The sequence below is a fragment of the Homalodisca vitripennis genome, chromosome 5, assembly GCF_021130785.1.
Source record: "Homalodisca vitripennis isolate AUS2020 chromosome 5, UT_GWSS_2.1, whole genome shotgun sequence".
Taxonomy (NCBI): Eukaryota; Metazoa; Arthropoda; class Insecta; order Hemiptera; family Cicadellidae; genus Homalodisca; species Homalodisca vitripennis.
In genome coordinates this window covers 92,831,528-92,854,700 of record NC_060211.1, presented here as the reverse complement: position 1 = coordinate 92,854,700, position 23,173 = coordinate 92,831,528, and the positions used below count along the sequence as shown (strand labels likewise).

The following is a 23,173-nucleotide window of genomic DNA, read 5'->3' as shown; positions in this document are numbered from 1 at the left end:
AATGAAAAGTCTGAAATCAGAACATTGTAATTAATAGGTATTGTCTTCCAAATATATTCATTTGTCCTCTCTGTAATGTAAATCCGTTAATTTTAATTGAGTGGTGATTATTCAAACATTCAGGCTAAATAGCTTTTTTTGCATTTTGCTGACAAACATGACCACATATGAAGAATTAAGACAAAACTTATATCCACGTTTTCCATTTGATTGGTAAACAGAAAACACAATTTTTTCGTCCCCAAATAATATTAGTATGGAAGATGCTTTGGTGTTACGTTTGGAACGCTAATTATTTATCAACATTCAGGGTGGGTTATTCAATTTTATGTCCATTTATTCTCAACAAGCACTCCTTACAAAATGTGTTGATTCAGTGCCTCGAACTGTACATGACATAATATGTGGATATGTACTGATTAAGCACTTTCATATACATCAATTCAGAACACTGGTGATACTATTCCCGGGTGTGTTAAGGAAGCTCATTCCATTTTATTGCTAAACTAAATAAGCAATACTTGTAATTCTTGAATTGTTTTCTTATTATAAAAATGACATACAGTTACACTCATGTTTCACTCAAACTTTGTAAAAATAGTTTCAGTATGAAAATTATTAAGCACTTGACAGATTTTTCTTCTTTAAGGGCTGGATAGGTACACCTTGTCCATTATAATAAACAATTCTTCAATTTTATTATAATATAATATTAGTTAATTAATAATGATAGGAAATAAACACAAAATGTATTAATTTTATTGGTCATTAAACTAAGCTCTAATTATTATAAAATTTGCTAAATTAATTTACAACTTGATATTATATATTTATTTTGGAATTGTTGTGTTACAAAATCAATTACCATACTTAGAAACATTTAGGTATTAAAACTAGTTAAAATTTATAAATTAAAATGTATAAGTGTTTAAAGAATTGTAGTTTGTTGTAGTTGAAAGGCAGTGATTAGTTTGAATTATTAAAAAGAGGATATATGACTCGTAGTTCCCAATGCGTTAACTTAAGCTTACTGCACATCCAAGGTTCTATTAGTAGGACCTGTCTATACCTGCACCTTTGAGATCCAAGAGTTTCTGCCCAATACTGACATCAAATTTATCACCATGCATAATATCAAACCTCTCACAATCCGAAATAATTTTTTTTGCAGTATCCTTCAACTATAATCTACACCTAGGATCTTCAATACGGAGTCTGAAGGTGTGCAAATGTTTCCTGAACTGACCGTGCCCAGTAATAAGAAAAATGACCTGCGTCAAAAGGTCTTTGTTTAGCTTCATCAGCAAGTTCATGAACTAGATGTGCTTCTAATGCGTTTCTTACAAAAAAAATGTCCAGAGAGACTCACTGATGACAGTGCCTTTCTCGGAACCATTCTCTAATGGCTCGGTAACCAGTTGACAATATACCAGAAACCTGTTGATTGTCATAGTTCCCCATCAATCCCATAGAGGCAAAAGCCAAAATAGAGTAGGATTCAGCTTAACAAATTGTGCATCACTCCCCAGACTTTACACAGAGCTGTTCTGCGAGAACTGTAAGCCCTGCACTGGCCGCAATGAAAACCCAACAACTAAGTTAATTTAATTATTGTGTAGAAGTGGCAATGTTAAACTTCTACAGTAGCGCACTGCTACTGGTTTCTGTGACTCTCACCCAATTGTGTTGCATATTGATTTCTTTACAATTAGTTGCAGTTTCATAACATGACAAAATATGATAGTGATACAGAATTTTAGTTGGACTTATCGGACTTATCATGTGTAAATCCAAACATTTGATCAACATCCTAACTAAAGTACTAAAATCAGCCCATCTTTGAAAACTAGTACCAACATTTTTTACCAAGAAATCATTATAAAAAAAGTTGCCTTAAATGGTCACCTATCGGAACAGTTAGAAAAAAATTTGAAAACTACTTAAAAGAAAATTTGTAAAAAAATGAAAATAGATTCTTTTGACAATTTTCAAAACAGCTAAATATCTGATTTATACTCTAGTATTTTTCTTTTTTTTTACTTTTTTCCTGCTTATCAAATATGAAATAGATTGTTTTTTTTCAAGAAAATTATGAAAAAAAGGCCTAAGCAATATGACTACAATAACAATGAAAAGGTTACTACAGTCGAATCTTGATAAATCGAAGTTTTGTCACTCCACTTGAATACGTGCCTTATATCAAACCTCAATATATCAAATTTGTTGATAAATTGAAGTTTTGTCATTCCACTTGAATGTGCCTTATATCAAACCTCAATATATCGAATTTGTTGATAAATTGAAATTTTGTCATTTCTCTTTAATGCATTGTTTACTTCAATGCTAATTTTACCTAGGTGTACAGGCATATCGAAGGTTTAAGATAAATAACCTCGAATTTTCACACTTAATTTTGCCTCCTGTTAACCTATAGTCAATAGTCAATTATTTATTGCAGAGACAAAATACATGTGCATAGCAAACATCAAAATATGTTAAAAATTTGGACATACATACCACATTGAGCTTTCATTCATACATACATCTGACCGCTCATTCCACATTCATCCATCACCAATACTTCCCACTTCGTTCGAGAGTCAGTCTTGTTATTGTGTGGCCTCCCAGTCATATTTCAAAAACTCTTTTACATTATAAATTGCATTTGATGCTACAGAGCGTTTCAAAACGAGTTTTTAAACACCTTGAGAGTAGAAGCTTTTCTTAATTCATCAGGCAATCTGTTAATAAAATGAACCCCTGCCTTTGAAGGCAAGCGTTCATAAACCACCATCCTGTGTTTCCCAGTTCGGTGGTTGTCTCTGCCTCTAGTCTCGTACGAATGAATGTACATTTAGACATACAATACAATGTTGTTTCCAAAATGTAGAGGCTAGGCAGAATTAAAAGTTACGATCTTTTGAAAGTTGACCTGCATGACTCTCTAAACTTCAATTTTGCAATGATGCAGATCGTTTGCTTCTGTAACTTAAACACTCTTGAAAATTGATTACTTGCACAGGCAACCTCTAAGCTATATATTAAAGTTTCAGTTTATAGTTCAGTCATTTTAGGTTTTTTAAACCTGAATCTGCAAAAAAATTCCTAGTGAGCTGGATTTTGGAATACAACTTCATTATTTTAATGAAGATGTGAAAAATCGACATTGATATAGTGCCGGCTAAAAAAGTTACAAGGGTCAAAAGGTCACGAAAATCAGTTTTTCGTGAATATCTCGTAACCTATAAATCGGAGGTCAATAAAAGTTGACAGACGCGCTATAAGAGAAGTGAGTATTCTCACATTTAAAGACGCGTGGTTACAAATATGGAAGAAATGTAGAAGAGGGTGTAAATTTTGAGTATGACCTTGGCTCTGTTGAATCTAAGTACCATGATAACTGTTTCTCCAATTTTTTGTTACTTAGTGGAAAGGGTGATATAGGCCGTCCATTGGATGAGAATATCAGAACTGCTAAGGCCAATGTTTTCCATTACATTGAAAACAATGACGATTGTCAATTCACATTAGCTGAGTTGAAAGATGTAATTCAAGTTTACGTTCCAGATGACAAGACAATTATAAAAAAATGTATTGCTCGATATTGGAGTAATATTGTAATTACCACGAATATCAAATCTTTGTATAATTTGCTTTCGAGATAATGCAGCTAATATTTTAACTTATTCGTGGTACGAAGAAAAAAATAAAAATATTTATCTGATCGATTTAACAAAAGAAAATTAATTGAAATGCTTATTCAAAATTTAGAAAAAGTTGGTATTTCTACAAGACAATCACGTCGTGATGCTGATGTCTTAATAGTTGGAACAGTAATTGAAAAAATCAATAAATAATACTATAATTATCGTTGGCAACGACATAGATCTATTGGTACTTCTCATAGCACGCACACAAGTACTTGATCAATCTACATCCATTTTTTTAAGAAACCAGGGAAAAACAATGTTGAAACAAAAATATACTCGACTGAGAAAGTTTCTGGGCCTCCAGATCGAAGGCAGTGTCACCTTGGGAGCTCAGTGAGAAGACTTTCACACACTTTAAATAGAGCCCACTGTGCCATTCTCACATTATCAAAAATTGTAGACCTGGACGTAATTTTGATGGTTTATCATGCCTATGTACATTCCCATCTTCTCTATGGTATTATGTTTTGGGGATCTTCACACCATAGTCAAATAATTTTTAAAATTCAAAAGAATAATTTGTGTAATTGCTAATGCTACAAACAGACCATCATGCAAACCTCTTTTTTCAAAATTAAACATACTTCCGCTCCCACGCATATATATCTATCAAACACTATCATTTGTAAAACAGAACCCTCTCAGTTCCCCCAAAGCTTTCACACTCAATCATCCTACCTTACAAGACATAGAAATAATATGATCCTTCCACTTCATAATACATCTTCTTACGAAAAAACACCTGGCTATATGGGAAGAAAACTTTTCAATGAACTCCCAATATTTCTTCAAAACGAACCATCAATAACAATCTTCAGAAAGAGGCTCTGTGAGCTCCTCGTGGATCTCCTGTTTTTCCGTAAGCCATTGTTAAAATGTAATATCATAATTTCAAGGAAGCCCACACGTTTAAAGTAACTTATGTGAAAACATTCATAACTTTGTTCAATAAGGTTAGTTTTATAACAGTATTTAATGCATTAGATGATTTTAATTCGTCACTGGCGCAATCTGGAGTAAAATATATATATATATATTAATGTTTTATTTACTATCTGCATTACACTACCGATCAAGCACTGTTTACTTATTATTGATAAAATTTAAATGTAAACAGATGTTTCAGAAAGTTTGATGAATTATAGTTGTCAACAGTTGTTTAGTGCCAGTTTAATTTGAATTATGAAACGTTGTTATACTACGTTTCGTTCTTATCATAACATTCAAATGTAAACAAACTAATTTTTCAATTTTAATTCGACTTTATTTGGTGAAATGAATGTGTTATGGGTGGTAAAAAGCACTCTAAATGTTAATTCAGACCAAAAGCTGTACCTGTTCCAAATTTCAGAACAATCCATATAGCAGTTTTAGCGTGATTCGAGGACAACCTTCAAACTTTTGCATTTATAATATTAGTGGGATATATTTTTAAAAAAAAAACTGTTATTACAGATCATGGATTGTGCCATGTAAAAAACGCGCTTTGCACTCAAAGGTGGTGCAGAAATGAGTGCATCATTTATAATGACCTTTATTGACCTCCAAGCCATAGGTCGCCAGATATTCGCGAAAAACTGATTTTCATGATCTTTAGACCCTTATAACTATTTTAGCCGGCACTATATCAATGTCGATTTTTAACATCTTCATTAAAACGCCATAATGAAGGTGTATACCAAAATTCAGCTCACTAGGAATTTTTCCGCAGATAAAACCTTAAATTATTGGACTATTTATCAGTGTAATGAACTGAAGTGCAGTACAGTATCTTTCATGTTGAGACTTGAAACCCCTACCAACAACACTCTTTTATTTTCTGTTGTCGCCAGAGGTGAAACACCATTCCACCCTCAGTTTTATTTGGATGTTATTGTGATTTGAGCAAATTTAAATTAATTCAGTGATCTGTCCACAATATATTTTCACTTTGACAGTATGTCATGTAAAAGTGCAATGGCAAAAATATTGTATTCATATAACTTTTTCAATTATTATTGTATGTTCTCATTTATACTGTAATACCTACTGCAAGTTTCATTACAATTATTAAATTTAAATTGATGTATAATTGAATAATTTCTTACTACATATTTTGCGATAAAATATTCAGAATTAAGCTTACATTATAACTGTAGTTGTTGTGGGCTCCTTTATGTCAAACTTTGCTTAAAACAACACTGATAAATCGAACCTCATTACATCGAAATTCTCGATATATCGACGGTTTGTATTTCCGCTTGAGGTGTGATATATTGAGGTTCATTGTAGTCTATATACATTGTAAATAGCTGCAAATATTTTAAATAAAACCATTTGTAAAGAGACAAAAAATAAAAATAAAACACCAGCAGGTAGTATATTTGTAGTGTATTCTTACAATTATAAACTTTAATTTGGTACTAAGGTAAAATCAAATGTTCACAAACCGCTAAAAGCAATAAAAAAGTCAAAGAGTTAATAATTTTAGCATTCTTTTGCTACTTTGACGGCTTGTGACATAGTACCAATACACAAAATTGACAAAGAACACCCACAATACAATAGCGACATAAACCAAATAATATTGTGTAGCCGGGAAGACGCAGCAAGCATAATGAATGACTCATCTTGAAAAAAAAAAACTAGAAAATAATTTACTATATAAATGTTTGCCACTAGTGTGATAGTGATAAATGATCTTGATTTTTATCCAAAGTTAATATTTTTGTGTAATTGAAATAAATTAAGAAATAAAGAGACATATAACGTTATCATCAGTGTATATTTTCAGGTTTATTGATTGTATAATAACACCTATGTAGTTACGAATAACTAAGTGAAAACATAATTTAAAAACACTTGTTCAAAGGGCTCGTTACGAGTTGTTTGCTATTGTTTGATAATAAAAATACAAGCACACACAAACTAATAGTGAAACAAATTAATTTTGGATTTCTTTTAGATTGCAGTAGGAAACATAAGTTATCATTTACTAGACTTGCCATGCAGTAGTATACATATTTATACTAAACACATTCATATCCAGAGAGTACCGGGTTTTTGGGAATCCAAGTTTTCTTACACAGTATGTGACTGTCCTAATCCTGCACAAAGAGGAAGGTGAACTGAACCTCAAGTCAACATTTACACTGAGTCAACCATTCCTACCATAACTAAGAGCCAGCCGTACTGGCAGCCATCATGATTTTATTTTCATAAGAACAATATTAAATCTCATCCACTTTTATGGCCTTAACTTTAGTTTTAGAGTTATGTGAGATGTTATTTTAAAGATATAGTAGGTAATACATAGAAACGTTTTGATTGTATTATTGATATTTTTAATGGTTATTCAGACAAATATATCTCACTATTTTGTACTTTATCATTTAAATACTAAGAGGGTATGAACTTATAATAAAAGCTAAGAAGTGTTTGGATGCATGCCTATAAATAACATCTGCAAAATGAGACACCTCTCATAATGCTGCAATAAAAAATAAGGACATAAAATTGTATGAGGTTTGACAATCATGTTCTTATGGAGAAAATCAGCCATTTAAGTTTAAAAAAAAAACTCTTAATAAGTTAAAGTTTGCATTGTAAAAAATGTGTTTAAAAAAATCTAATTTATTTTGGACCATAGGCCTAGCCACTACAGTTTATTGAATTGAAAAAATATAAAGAGTATGTTACTTTCTAAATTTTAGTTTTTACCCTTGTTCTAAAGTATTTGTGTGATATAATTTGAAATATTAAAAACAATTTCTCTAAAATATATTTGACCATTAAACATAACAATATGATTTTGAAATTCATAGAATAAACTAAAAACAATAAGCATTTTAGGTTTTTAAATTGTTTGGTACACACTGCACCGTTGGACACCCCCTCCCTTGCACCATGATAGGGACTGGGCTCTATCTAAAATCTCTTTTTCTCACTTTATCAAATGGCAACCCTATCTATAAACACATATGTCTTTTTTCGAATAACTTAAAAGATATTTCATGTACAAAACTGACAGAGATTCCTGAAAGATGTTTTCAAGGTATGTTCTTTAACACTATTCAAAAGCACCTTAAAATAAAATAAACTGTATTTAAACTTACTATTGAAGTGTTGTTACGTTGAAATTATCCTCAGGAGGAGCACAGTATCGAGGACTTGTCACACACAAGCAACAATAACTCGAAACCACTTGTTTCTCCGTGTAAAACAAGGTTACCGAAATCAAACTTGGCGGAGCAGACAAACCGACTAGCTGAAGTCGCCCACCTCTAATGCTCTAATGTAAGTTAGACTGTTAAGACTCTGCTGAAAGGTAGAACAGTGGCGCAGCGTGGCGGCGCAATAGATGAATGGGGTGGGGAAGAGAGGGAATGTACACAAGAAGGAGGGAGAGTGGGAGGGAGAGTTTCAAATATAAACTATTGTAACGTATTTATCACAATCTTATCGTTTATGAGGGTCGAGAAAAGGGGGTTTGTCTTAAACTGATACATTCTGTAAAAGAAAAGGCTACTTTGCATAAAAATAAAAATTAAATTTTAATATGAGCTGATGGATAACACAATATGTACTGATTTTTGTTCGGATACAATTTGGTTAAATTTTCTATTGAACCACCTCTTAACCAAATGAGTGTTTAAAGTTTCAACAAATAGTAAGGTATGGTAGCCCCAGGGAGGCTCAAGATAGAAACTGAAAGTTTGTAAGACCCTTTACGGCGCCCCTAAATCCGCAAACCCTTCACCCCTCTCCATCAATTTGAAAACCCCTTTATAACAATAATATTACTATACTATATATTATATAATATTAGAGTAGAAAGAGTAGAGTTAATAGCAAACCGAAGCAGTACACAACAGGATTGAGTTTTAGGTCCAAACCATTAATTCACATTTTATAATGGAATAATAGAGTAATGCCGTTTTTAATACGTATTATGTACTAAAGATGTACAAGATGTTTTGAAATTTGTAAAACTTCTAGAAATAGGTAGTCTGATTTATTTTACCTATGAACTGTATAAAAACAGCCTGTTCAACCAGTAGAATTATTTACTCATCTTTGGCTGAGCGTTAGCGAAGCTATCACTCTGATTGGGACTGGAAATTTTCACTTTTGTTTGTATGTCTGTTTGCATGATATATTGATACTAATTGAGGCAGACTTTAACTTTACATGAAGCCTTATTTCCTTTTAAGCATCATCAAATTCTGTGATGTATATCCCTCCATGGGATTTGTCCGGATGCTAACGAATGCTAACTTTCCGCAGGATATCTAAAAAAATAGATCTACAGGACTGTATATGACTTGGAATTGTTCATATTTTGCTTCCACTCACTAGACAGGCGAAATACTTCTTATGTATGTATGTTTGTCTTCCGCAGAATATCTCACTTGGAATTTGTAGTACCTACTTTACTACAAGTGAATAAACAGACAAACATTCCTCTTCTGTTTGTCTGCCCATCTATCTATCTGTGATATCTTGAGATGAAATGTGCTATAAACCTGACATTTTCTATGAAGTTTCATTTTTCTACATGGGCAAGATGGTGCTTGTCCGCCTATAGGATTTGTCTTAGCGTTAGTACAGATTACACAGTGCGATAGCTTGATATCTAATTGAACTTGGAATTATGGGCTTGAAATTTGCTGGATTAAACGTAATTTCTACTTAGAAACAATTGATTACGATAATGGTTTATTCACCTGCAATGAGTTTGGCTGATAGCTAGTGACGATTATGTAGTGGCGGTAGTTAGCTCAAAGCTTTAAAAGTTAAAACAATGGATACATCCCACCAGGATGTCGTTGAGATAACACCCATAACATAGAGATTCAGCAAAGCCTGGTATACGACTCGGTCTTGTGCACTCCTAGTCACCTACGTAATAAAGTGCATGCACTATACATATGATGCTATATACATTTAGCGACAAAGAATGTGAACTACCGAATATATCATTTACTAATACTTAACGTATACCAGGGACAGTTGACTCTGAGGATACTTCCGAATTAGGCCTAGCTGCAATGAAATTCCTAAGCTGAACAAAATCCAAATTATATCAATCAATCATCCACGTAATCAATGATACCAGATTTAAATTTAAGCCTAACCTTATTTTCATGGCGTTCTATGACATTCGTATACATGTTTATAACGAAAAAATTGGATTCTAGTCGAAAATTAAATATAAGGGGGTATAATATAACTAACCGATTTTGGGTTTGGAGAATAGTTTTTAAGTTAAATCCATTGATAGATCTGATAACTCCCCGAATACAGAAAAATGTTTTTGACAACTTCATGTTCACTTCAAGTAGGCAATGTAGGCAATTTTGTAATTAGTTCGAACTAAAATCTGATGAAGATAAAAATGTGAAATTTTTGCACTATGCACACGAGTTAGGCCTATAACTAGAGGGAGTAATATATTTGTTACTAATAAAAGTTAAGCTTCGTTAAGAAAAAATTTAAATATATTTAATTTCCTAAATTTATATTTCACTAAAAATACAATTTTCTAAAGTTATAAATAAATCTTAAAAAAACCTGCCAAATCACTGAAGCTAGAGCTAGGGCAGTGTTACTTCGGCAGTCTCACAGTAAACCAGTGGAAAATTAACTTAACGCAGACTACTCATTTAAATAGGCGTTAAAATTACATCATTAAAGTACATTATAATACGTACATACATAAATTTAATGCCATTTAAATTAATTTAATTGTTTCATGTAATTGTAACATCCAAATCATTATATAACCAAAAACTGTACACTGTGCCTATCTTGCATAAATATTTGATCTTAGAGCTAATCAGATTAGTACAAGTTTTATGGTTACGAATATTCAAATTTGCAATTTGGTTGAAGATAGCCAAAAATCGCTATCATTGTTCATTGTTATCGATATATAAACTGAAAGTTATTGTATGTAAATTACTTGCTTTATATGAGTAAACTTACTCTACCTAAGAGTAAACTCTTATGCCATTGCTTGGTTTTTTTTACAATATTTGCAGTCAATGGCGATAGGTGCAGGTTATACACAGATGTAACGATATTACGTTTCCATTAGCAAGGCGTGAAATACAGGTTATGCGACGCGGCGTAATAATAATTAGAAAGAGACAATAATACAAATTAATGCCAGTAATTCTGAAGCAATTCCCCTGTACGCCTACTAAATTAAATTATTATGTTGTTTTATTATTAAATTATTCGCTTATTAATTATCGTTATAAATCAATTATTCTAAAACATACTTCCTATATAAGTAATCCTACATCTTTAAAACGTCTTCGGCTGCAGTTAAACCAAAATTCTTCCACTGTCATGGAGGATGAAGTTCTTCTAAGGTTGTAAATTCCACAAACTTCCTGGTGACACGTCATAGTTGCGGTTTGACCTGGTACGATCATATAAACAATACATGTTCTAAAGTTTCTTTAGTCATCTATACCTTAGTAACTTGGCAAACTGTTGTTCTCAATTTGAAAGGCATACTATGGCCGGATCTGTCTTGTGGGATACGGCTTTAAGGCAGCTACAAATACTAAGGGAGCTCCGCCCCTATTCCAACAGTCAACCTCCGCAGTGTAAGGTTACCACTAGTATACCTATCGATTCACCTTTTTACCCCAATGTTTCAAAAAATGCGTATATAGTGATGCGCCACACATGGACAGCCATAATGTTGCTCAGGTATGTGACATATCAGGTTCTACAGGAAGTTAGCCAGCCAGAAGTGAACCTTTCTTCTGGGAACATTATTACCCCAAAAAGCACTTCCTTCGGTCATTAGTTCTAAGACAATTCTCAAGGATCTATCAAACCAAGAACTTCTTTGAAAGTGCATAAAAGGAAAATCCCAAAATCCTGTTGAGACAACGAATAATGTCATCTGGTCTCTGTTAGGGGAAAGGACTTTGTTCTCTTATTTATGTGGTCAGATGGAAGGAGTGCCGATGTACATCTTTCACAGTTTAGGTGGTAAAATAAGTTTTTGTTTGGACTGTTATTTTTTTAATTATAAACGTACTTGGTTTTCCTGTAAGATAACTTCGTTGAAGAGAGAAAAAGTAGACAACTTTTTTGTTTACTACTTCACAAGGAACGATAAGCATTTAAAGTAAGAAATGTGTTTAATCTGAATGTAAAATTTTAAAAAGCTCTCATAAATGTAAAAAATTATGAATTTTTACACGTAGTATGTACATGATTTATTGTTTCAGAAGTGACATAGTTTTTAACGATTTATGATTTAAAAACATTACTTTTAATGGGACAAGTTTAAGAAATCGATATGTTTTTAATAAAAGTTTTCTGAATGATATTGTGTTTTTATTAAATAAAAAGTTCATTCCTTTCATCATGTTTCACATATAATTATTAATAACTGATATCCTTCTTTTCAACCATTTTTATTTGCGCCTAATTATAAGATACCATTAAAATATGCTTCAAATGTCAGGCACTCTTTAAATGATATTACTCCAACCGTAACCCGATTGGACTAAATAAAACACAGTAAATGACAAATGTTCCGTAACCTAGTTGTTCTATGTACTCGTTGATAACTTACAAAATATAGCGTTAGGTAATTTAAAAAAATTTTAGTTCGAGTTCTTAAACAAAAGAGTAAGGCTACAGACATGTTACAAATCAGTTATGAATAATTCAATGTAATTTGTATCACAAATCACAAACTATTCAGTTTTATTTGATATGGTTTGGGGAAAACACTTTTGACTGCTTTTAATGATAAACATATTCCGGATAGGATGATTTGAAGAATATGCGTTACACAACAACAAAAAAGTTCCTTTATTTGTTGTACTTTTTACTAAAATTACGTACAAATCTTAAAAGCCAACAAACCTTTTCAAAGAGTTAAAATAGAAGTTTAAGAACATTTTGTTACATCCTTGGCCCTAAAATATGGTCAATTGTGCACCTGATGAGACAATGAGACTGCCACTTCACATATTTATAGGTGTTTCTGATGTCGAAACGATGTAAAGGTTCGTTTGAGCATCTTCGTTGCCGACTTTCTTTGGATCTCTTCAGTCGAACATGACTCAGATACCAGACGCTGCAATAAAAAGAAGGTAAACTGGAGCTAAACTCAACATTTAGATTGAATCAACCCTTCCTGTAATAGCTACGTTATTTGTCTAAAACGTGGTTTGAAAAGTGCTTGCAGGGATACATTGTTTAGCCTACGCGCACAAGGGTTTTTGTATGGTGCCTCAACATATTGAGTAAAAATATAAAAAATCTTGTTACCCTTTGAAACATCCTTAGCCACTAATCAACCAATGGACAAATTATTCTCTACTTATGTTAACACAATAACGCAATAAAGTTGTTAGTACCTAATGGTTTTTTTTTATTTTTTTTCATTCTTTTGATTTAAAAAAGCATGATTTAACTACACTATTTATTAATTTGTAAATTTTTATTACCTTTAATGGTTATTAGTTTTTCATTATCACAATTACTAAATCATATTACTAATTGTAGTCTGCATGATTCACTAGCTTAATGGAACAAATGAATCATATTGATGAGAATGATAAAGTTGACCACTCAGTTATACTTAAATGTGATTAAAATTGTCGACAGAGTTGCAACGCATTAGAGAGTTTCATAACTTAGACTGTATAATCTATTTTTGGAGTTAAGCCTCCAGTGGTTTTTCACTACAGTTTGGTTCCAAGCTATACCGACTATAGCTGACTAGTATTGATTACAAATTGATCTTTTTAGTCCAGATTTCCAGCAGCTTGCTTGTAATGTCTATAGATACATTAAAAACCAAATCCTGGTTTCCGGTTTAATTAAAACTTTGAAGATAATTCTCTTAAAAGTTTAACATCTTCCAGACCGCGTTAAAAATATTATAAGCCAGATGAAGTGGCTGTCAGTTTAAAATACGATGCTCTTATTTATTAAAGATACGTTACATTTATAAAAAATTAAAGTTTTAATCTGTGTGTAATCACAACTTTAATAAAAATGTTACAGAAACGTAAACAGCCACTATATCATAGATTTTATTTCAATTTATGGCGAATTACAATATCGTGGTACGTCTGCCCGTTTGTTACTTCGAGACTGATATAGGTAATATGTGGATGGGTATTTTGGCCGATAGATATTCGATGTTATACATGTATTTTCTTGTAATTTGTTTTCTTTCAATTTATTTTCTTGTCTTGAAAAAGTGTTATTTTTCAATATCGTCGATATCAAACGAAGAAATAATGTATGTATAATGGATTTTACAAAAGATTATTGAATTACCTTGAATTTAACACAAAGAGGAAATGTCTTGTTTTACGCTGTTTCTAGTTCCAAACTAAGAATACGATGTAACGTACAGTGAATGAAACGTAATTTCTAAAAGATAATAATGACTATTATGCTACTACTATAACAATGGTATTATTATAATAGTCAGGGACGTAACTAGGCTGTAATTGACCCGGGCCTAGAATTTAATTCGGCGCCCCCTCCCCTCACCCACTTATGCCGGATACCAACCAATAAACGAAAAATATAAATGTTATTTATTTATTTTTTCTCAATTTATAAATTATAAGTCTAAAAGGGAGATGGTTTAGTAGATAAGTGCTTCATATAAGATATCATACTACCATTTTTGAATTTCACAAATAATAAGTGTTCAATCAGTTGTTGTACAAACTGAAAGAGCTAAACAAATTTAAAATTAAATTTTCGTGCTTTGTGCTGTAAATGTTTTAACAATATCATCAAAAGATAGGCTTATCTCGTTTTTGCTCTATTGATATGATGGCAAAGTCGGTTAATCGTTGTTATCCTGCCACGTTTCTGATATCGTTTTTTATTATCTTCAGTTTACTAAAACGTCTTTCATTTGATGCAATTGGCACGGGTATAGTAAGAAAAATTGTTAAAGCTGTGGTAATATTGGGTTAGGCATCATAGAGACCGTTTTGGCAAATATAAATCAAAAGTTCGATTGGAGTAGTCTTTTTAATGTTAGAGCCAAAATCCAATCTGTGGTACTTTAAACTTTCCACTTCTATTTCCAACTCGCTCTTACCTAAACCATTCTTGTAAGTCACAGCCAGCTCCTTTGCGTGATTATTTAATTTCTTTTTAGACATTTTTTCAAATCCGGCTCCATTCAAGAAACCAAATAATCCATTCTTATTTGTGGATGGTTTTTTGGAGATATACAAATTTCTTTTGTGTGTGATTTTCTTTTTACCTATATCTCCAAAAGACATCTCGAGATTGAAATGAGCTATATAGTTGAAATTTTGATGCGATCTCAGTGAATCCTGTCACGATACGTGGCATTGTGTACTAGTGCCCCGTGTGTCATTATAGCCACGATAAGTGAAACGTGTAACATATACAAGTATTTCTTCTTTTTTGCCCCGAATGAAACCAGACTATTCTTCTTAGCTTTGCCGAGAATCGTTCTGTAAGTTACAAAACTATTATTGTACAGAACCAAAATCATTTATCAGTGTCAACATTATCAAAATGCGGTAAAAATCAGTGTTACACAATATTATATTGTAATTAGAGTTACGATATTATTCTATGTTGTAACAACATTATTTAGAATAAACATCACACGAGAATGCGATATTTTGAACGTGTTTGTGTTGTTTGACAATCGGACTACTTTTTCATAGTGATATTTTGCAATCGAGAGAATTTAGACCGTTCAACAATATCAACAATTTAAGTGGACATTTAAATGGCTAAGATTCTTCAGCAAAAGAGTAATCGGGAATTCTTTTGAGATCATTTAATTCTGAGAATATATTTTTTTTATTCCAACATGGTTGTAATATTATATTCATAATATGAGTATGAATGTTTCTTCTATGTATATCTCTATGTGTACCTGTTTGTTTGAAAATAGCAAACAACAACAATACCTCAACAACCTAGGTTATGATGCAGTGTTATAATTTTCCAATGGCAATATACATTATTGTCGCTAAGGATTTAGTTAAACAAGGTTTTTTTAGTTAAACGACACACCACGTGTCGAGTAACAAGCCTCACTGAAGTTTCTTGTAGAATTTCAAGTTAATTTAATCTTGGAGATGGACTGAAGGACAATCGTGAAAGGAGTTTTTACGCCTCCCCCCTCGACAAACCAAGGATAATTTGTGTTTGCCTACTGAGTGATAGCCTTCCCCAATGCCGCTCAGCCAAATTCCGTGGTTCGACGTGCACCATTATAAAACTTTAATTACAAACAAAAAAAATCATCTACAGATGAAATCATTGTCGAGATATTTACCACGTAATACATTTATATTTTAGTCAATTAAGTTGAATTTTATAGCGGTGTATATGATAAAAGTCTACACACCAACTAACCAAAAGATTGTGTTGGGGTAGTTTGGCTACATGTGTTACTGTCAGGCCTGCACTCAGACAGGGGGTTCTTTTGAACAATTTACCGGGCTAGCTTCACGTCAATTTCAAGGAGCTGAATATCTTTCCGGGGCCTACCAAAGCTAAGTACGACCCTGGTTACTGTATGATTTGTAAAATCTCACATGATCGTACTCAATTTGTTTACAATTTATTTGTTCTCACATTTTCTCGTTTCCATCATGTTTACCCATAAGACCAATGTGAAATATTCGTTAACTCTCAGCCATATCTCATGGAGTGACTTGTACCATCATCGAGCTTCATGCAATGTCATATATAGATCAGGTCAGTTGGTTTCTTAGATATCGTGCAAATATACGGAGAGACAGAAATGAATTTTTTATAGTCCATCCAGTAACACCAAGATACTTGACAATGTCATAGACCGCCAGTCTTCCACCACGAAAAAATGTCAGTATTACATTACTAGACTTATTGTTGAGCAGGCTGTTTGTCTTAAAATAAAGAATGAAATTCAAATGGAATATTATAACCATTTATTATGCGTTATTTCTCAAAACTAGCAAAAGAAATGCTAAACTTTATCTACATTGTTTGGTTACAGTTTTGTTTCTAAAAGAATCAGGGAGTTGCAGTGTTCACATAGTGTTTGCGATGCCTTTAAAAAGGAATACTTTGGGTTTCCCAACCAAACACAGATTTCACCACCTAAAATACGACCTTTCTTTTACTATACTAACTTGGCATTATCCAGGAGTCCAGGAGAAATCATTATATTGAAGCGGTTCAGATTTCCGATTCCGTCCATAACAATCGTAAGGCGTTCGGAACAATTCTCACAGGAGTATCCTCACTCAAACATCCTCTACACAGCCTGATAACTGTTATATAGCCAAAGGAACTGTTGCCATATTGAAATGAATACATGACGTATTTAATAGGCCATTATCCTATAAATTGAATGGATGAAGCAACTTTAGCAATATTTCCAGATAGTCTAAAAGGTCTTTTATATAAGTTATTGACATGGTTATACAGGGTGATTCATGAAGTTCTCCCCCCACTTCTACAGCACATTGTACTAGTAAAAATAATGAAAAAATGTTATATAAACATAGGTCCGAAAACGCTTCGTTAGCGAGTTACAGCTAGCGAAAGATTTCGCCTGAATTCCGGGGTAAAGAGTAAAATAAAGCCATACTGAACTTTTGGAAAGGTTAATTAAGTAAGAAATATCGTGGATTCTTATGTATTTTTACCTGATAAAGCTAATAAAATAGGTTTCAGAACTGTACCTGTAGTAGTTTTTGAGGGATTCAGGGTTAAATGCAAAAAATTGGGGCACGAAACAATGTTTTTTTAAGTTTGATGTACAATAACTTTGTTAAATTGGTAATAAATACATAAAATCAACAAACATTAATTGTAGAGAATTTAATTCTGAGAAAATTGATATAATCAAAGTCTAAAATAAAACAGAAATAAGTACCAAAAAATCGATTTTATTCAGTATAATACATTACTAGCTGTAAAGAAATACCGTACGGTATTTAGTTAAAATAAAACAAAACAAAATGTTTCTTCCTTAATGATGAGATAAATTGAGAAAAACAAGATTAACTGTTAAATAAATTTGTTTGTAAATAAAAAATAATCATGTTTTATTACGTTTTTTTTTTTAATAAAAATTTACATCAAATGTTCGAAAATAAATGAAGCAAACATTTTCCCATTATTGTTTACTAATCATCGAAATACAGTTTTTTGTTTTATTAGTTTCTAAGTTGGTAACGCACGAATAACAGCTTGATCAACAATGGTATTCTGTACTGTTACGTTAGGAACTGTGTATTGGTGGTGTTTTGCAAGCTACAGCAGGAGATCGGGTTCTGTGAATCGTGTTATTAAATGCAATTTTTCTGTGAGTTATAATTCGATTGTTTATTCAGCGAAAAAAATGCCTTACTTATTTACATCAGAGGAATACGCTGATATGGTTTTTATTTTGAGTTACTGTAATGGTATGCTAGAGCTGCTGTAGAAGAATATGAAACTACGTTACCCTAATAGGAGGATTCCAGATACCAAAACAATTTCAGGAACTTTTCGTACTCTTCGGGAAACAGGAATCACTACCAAGTACTAGAACCAATTATGAACGAGCTGTCCAACTTGATGATGATATTGTTATTAATGCTGTTCATCGCAGTCCAGGTGTAAGTACACGACGTATTTCTAGGCGGATAGGAGTTTCGCAGTCAACGGTGTGGAGGTCACTTAATCGAAACAAATTTTATCCGTTTCATAAACAAAAGGTTCAACATCTACAGCTAGGGGGATGGTCCACTTCGCTTGGAGTTTTGCAACTTTTTGAATATTAATAATCAACTCTACAAGCGTATTTTCTTTACGGGTGAGGCACAATTCACTCGGGATGGTGTCAATAACTTGCACAATGAACACTCATGGGCAGAAGAAAATCCACATGAGGTAGTGGAACAGAACTTTCAACACCGATTTAGCGTCAATGTCTGGTGTGGCCTTTTGCACAATCGGCTGATTTGGACCTTTCATATTACCTGGATCGCCTAAATGCTGAGTTCTATTTGCATTTCCTTCAAGAAGAGTTGCCGCAGCTGTTAGAGAGAATGTTCCTTTACATCTCAGACAAAATTTGTACTTCCAGCATGACGGAGCACCTCCCCACTTTTCACGTGCCGTTTCTGCTTACTTAAATCATCGATTTCCTGGACACTGGATTGGTCGTGGAGGGCCTCACCCTTGGCCACCAAGATCATCCAGATCTATCTCCATTGGATTATTGCATCTGGGGATGGATGAAAGACATTGTATACAAGACAAAAGTGAATTCTCGTGATGAATTAATTGCCCGTATTATGGATTTCGGCTGTGCAGATACAGGGAAGTCCTGAAAAATTAAGAAACGCAACAAAAGCAATACACAACAACGTGCTGCAAAATGTATTGATAATGATGGCCTCATTTTCGAACATTCTATTATAAAAAAGGTGCGTACGGTTGGCCAACATGATTAATTTTGCTTAAAACTAGTAATGTATTATACTAAATAATAATCGATTTTTTTTACTTATTTCTGTTTTATTTTAGACTTTGATTATATCAATTTTCTCAGAATTAAATTCTCTACAATTAATGTGTGTTGATTTTTATGTATTTATTACAATTTAACAAAGTTATTGTACATCAAACTTAAAAAAAAACATTGTTTCGTGCCCCAATTTTTTGCATTTAACCTGAATACCTCAACAACTCCTACAGGTACAGTTCTGAAACCTATTTTATTAGCTTTATCAGGTAAAAAATACATAAGAATCCACGATATTTCTTACTTAATTAACCTTTCCAAAAGTTCAGTATGGCTTTATTTTACTCTTTACACAGGAATTCAGGCGAAATCTTTCGCTAGCTGTAACTCGCTAACGAAGCGTTTTCGGACCTATGTTTATATAACATTTTTTCATTTATTTTTACTAGTACAATGTGCTGTAGAAGTGGGGGGAGAAATTCATGAATCACCCTGTATAAGGTAACAGCAGAGGAAGCTGTAGATTTGAACATTATATTTCCCAGAATCTTCCAGTGGCTTCTTATTCTTTTTAACATATGCAAAACCACTTAAGCAGTTTTAGATAATATCCATAGATCCGATGTGATTAAGATGTATAAAGATTGCTAAATTGCTTGCAGTAGGATACATTTATTACTAGTCATACTGCCAACATATACAATTTGCTCATATGTATATGTATTTCTTAGTGGTATAGTAAGTAACTCTATAATTTATACGCTACTTTAATTAAGTTTTTTTTACGGATTCCACCTGCATGTTGCACTTGCTTATAAACTATATTGCTGTTGTAATTTTCCTTTTTATTCACGATGTTGATGTTATTTGGCACTTGTTTTGCTTGTTTTTGCTTTTGTTTGCTTTAGCATGTATGCATATAAACTATTTATGTAAGTTGTTTTTATCAAGTCTCTTGTATTTTCATGATAACTATATCAATGTAATAATGGTGTATAACCGTATGTAAATAAAATAAATAAACATAAATCTCTCTAAGGTCACCTTGCCAAATTATTTAATTATATCTAAAATAAATTTGTGTTTTAAAACTTGAAATTTCTATACATCACGTAGATAGCTAAACTATTGTCTAAAACGTACTTCTAAATTTATTATCTATAAGTTTACTTGGGACTCTTAATTAAAATCGTATTTCGCCTATCATCAATTAATTTATTATATCCCTCTAAGAAAAGCTGAGAAAACTATTTATAATACATTTATGTAACTATATTATAACTTTAATACCTTCATTTCATCGAATTTGGCGGAATGAAACTTACTTTCAACAATCCAAATGCAAGCTTTTTTCATCCTAATCGTAAATTCAGTTAAATTTAAATATATTTAAACACTTCAGGTGCTGTAATATTTGCACGGTATGAAGTGATATACTTTATATTAAACACATAAGAAATAAGAGTTTAGTACAGAGTTATACGCGAAAAAACCAATATTAACAAGTTCATGAATGCCTCAAATGCTTTTACATGTGCAAATTAGGTGCAGTAAGAGTAATATTATTATTTCATCTAGAAGATGAGAATTTTACCTATTGCAGTTATAGGGTATGGTAACAAATCTAGCATGTGACAAATTGATTGTATCCCAAATCAAGCAATAAAAATTGTTTTAGGAGCCTTTACATTAACTCCAGTTATTGATTTGCATTCAAAATCTGGAATAATAACCCTTTAGTTTAAAAGCCTATAACCGCAGAAATACTACTTTACAAGATCATTACTCAAAGCAATTATCCAGCTTATTTCAGTTTAATATTGGTACCTAAAATTCTTATATAGATATATTGCAATACTGGAAAATACAAAGAAGCTCCTACTTCTAGAGGGCTTACAATCACTTTCACTAATTAGGCCCAAGTGGGCTAACATTTTTGAGCGCAAACATCAATGGGATTTTTAAGGAATCTTTTATTCTTATCAATATGCCTACTTGTAACTGAACTACGTGTAACAGTAATTTTAAAATGTCTAAAAATCCACGCTAGTCATAAAAACAGCTTTGAAGGGGCAGCAAAGCAAAGTATAGTTTTGTCAGTATTTTTTTAAACGTTTGAAGTCTAATTGATATACAATTTTTAAGAGTTTGATATCTGGCTATGTATGCATCACTGGAAACGAAAAGCATATAATTTAACTAAAGAAGCGGTTTTAGAAGGCACCTAATCTGCCTGAGCAGTGTGATATTCAATATGAAGATTTTCAAAACGCACCAAAAATTGTATATTGTAACAAATTTATAAATCATTTAAAAACACAACAACAAAATGTAAGATAGTTTTTACAGAATTAATAGTATATTATACAACAACAAAATATGGTTTGTTAAAAAAAATAAAATTTAGAATAGGAGAAATAATTAAAGTTTACATAATAAGATTTGTACATGTCAAAATGAACAATAATTTATTTCCTATATGCCAGTTTGTTACGCCTTTACGTTTGAAACGTTTTCTTAGATAACAAGAAACTTAAAAAAAACACGTTTTGTATTAGCTCAGAATATGAATTTGCCAGAAATCAATGTTTTAATACGTTGTAAGATAATTAACTACTATTTTTCAGTCGTTTAATAGTATAGAGGCAACCGCAGTTTAAATTATAGTACAATGAACCAGCATTGTCCGTCCAATGCCTCTTAACCATGCATTGAGCCTAACAGAAAGAAAAAATTTTTTTTTATCAAATTTTTTACAATGTTTTTGAATGTATGGCTAAATATTATATTTACATTTGTTAAACTGTAACTAACCAATATACTCATATAACGCAAATTTATAAAACATATTTTTTTCATTGTTTTTGTTTGGGTCTGTCAGACCCAGCCCGTCCTGATACGTAACTTTTTTGCCCGTCTACTATAGGGTTAAATAAAAATGTGTGTGCGTGCGTGTGTGTGTGTGTGTGTGTGTGTGTGTGTGTGTGTGTGTGTGTGTGCGCGCGCGTGTGTGTGTTATTTGATTGCATTGCATACCGTTTTTAGTTCAATATGAGTTTAAATATTTGAAAGGCAAGGACGATAAAAAGGACTACGCGGCTACATGTTTTTATTTATCTAGCCGGTCATAGTGACAAACTTGATAAAAAAAGTCGAAGTTAAAACCTCAAGGATATAAATATTCCTCTAGAAGATTTTAAAATAGCCCAAAAAAGAAAGGGACTCAAAGAGTTTCAGGATGTTTTTCAATCAACTCCCAAAGCTCAGTGGTATAAGCAAATCGTAGATAAGGTATCAACAATTCCTTGGTTTCAGATTTCTAATTTAAAACGAAAAGAAATTATGATGATCTCACGGATGAGAGTGGGACATGCAAAGATAAACAGCATGCTAATCATGATCGAACCATTTTTCACACCTCTATGTCTTAATTGCACATTAGGTGTGAATGAAAGTATAAATCACATTTTTTTACAGTGCCCGAATTATGAATATGCTAGATGTCAGTGTTTTAAAGAAATTGCAGGTAAGTTCAGGAACAGAGATTATGATATAAGAGACATTTTGCAGACAACAGATTTAACATTGTATAAAGAACTTCTCACTTTTCTCTTTACGATTAAGAAAGACTTATAAACAAAAACAAACTATTTCTTCCATTCTATCAACATTAATGTTACCTTTCTTGAGAGTGTTAACAAAATAAATCCGTGGCCCATACCTTTTCGGGTTAGGAAGTTGGCCTGACGGGTCCCTGGCCAACATGAAGACAGTAATCCTTACCTTGATCCTATTCGCATTCTTCCATTATTTTACAATCCCAATCCTCTTTAATTTAACAGTACACAATCATATTTGTTTCCCCTGATTCCACTAACAAAATAGGGAAAATTTTATAGAATATTGAACAACGAGGCTGCATGTTATACGAAGCCTGCTTTAAGAAGCTAAACTAGAAGAAAAAAAAGTAGACACACTA

The 23,173-nt window shown here is 32.3% G+C and overlaps 1 protein-coding gene across 1 annotated transcript in view; it reads right to left on the bottom strand.

Annotated features, from left to right (window-relative positions):
- LOC124363551 (lipopolysaccharide-induced tumor necrosis factor-alpha factor homolog) overlaps positions 1-8,042 on the bottom strand; it is a 36,962-nt gene extending 28,920 nt beyond the window's left edge. Inside the window, exon 1 of the mRNA XM_046818802.1 lies at positions 7,805-8,042. The gene's annotated coding sequence lies outside the window, so the exon portion shown is untranslated. The remainder of the gene's footprint in view (positions 1-7,804) is intronic.
- Positions 8,043-23,173: the final 15,131 nt, after the last annotated feature.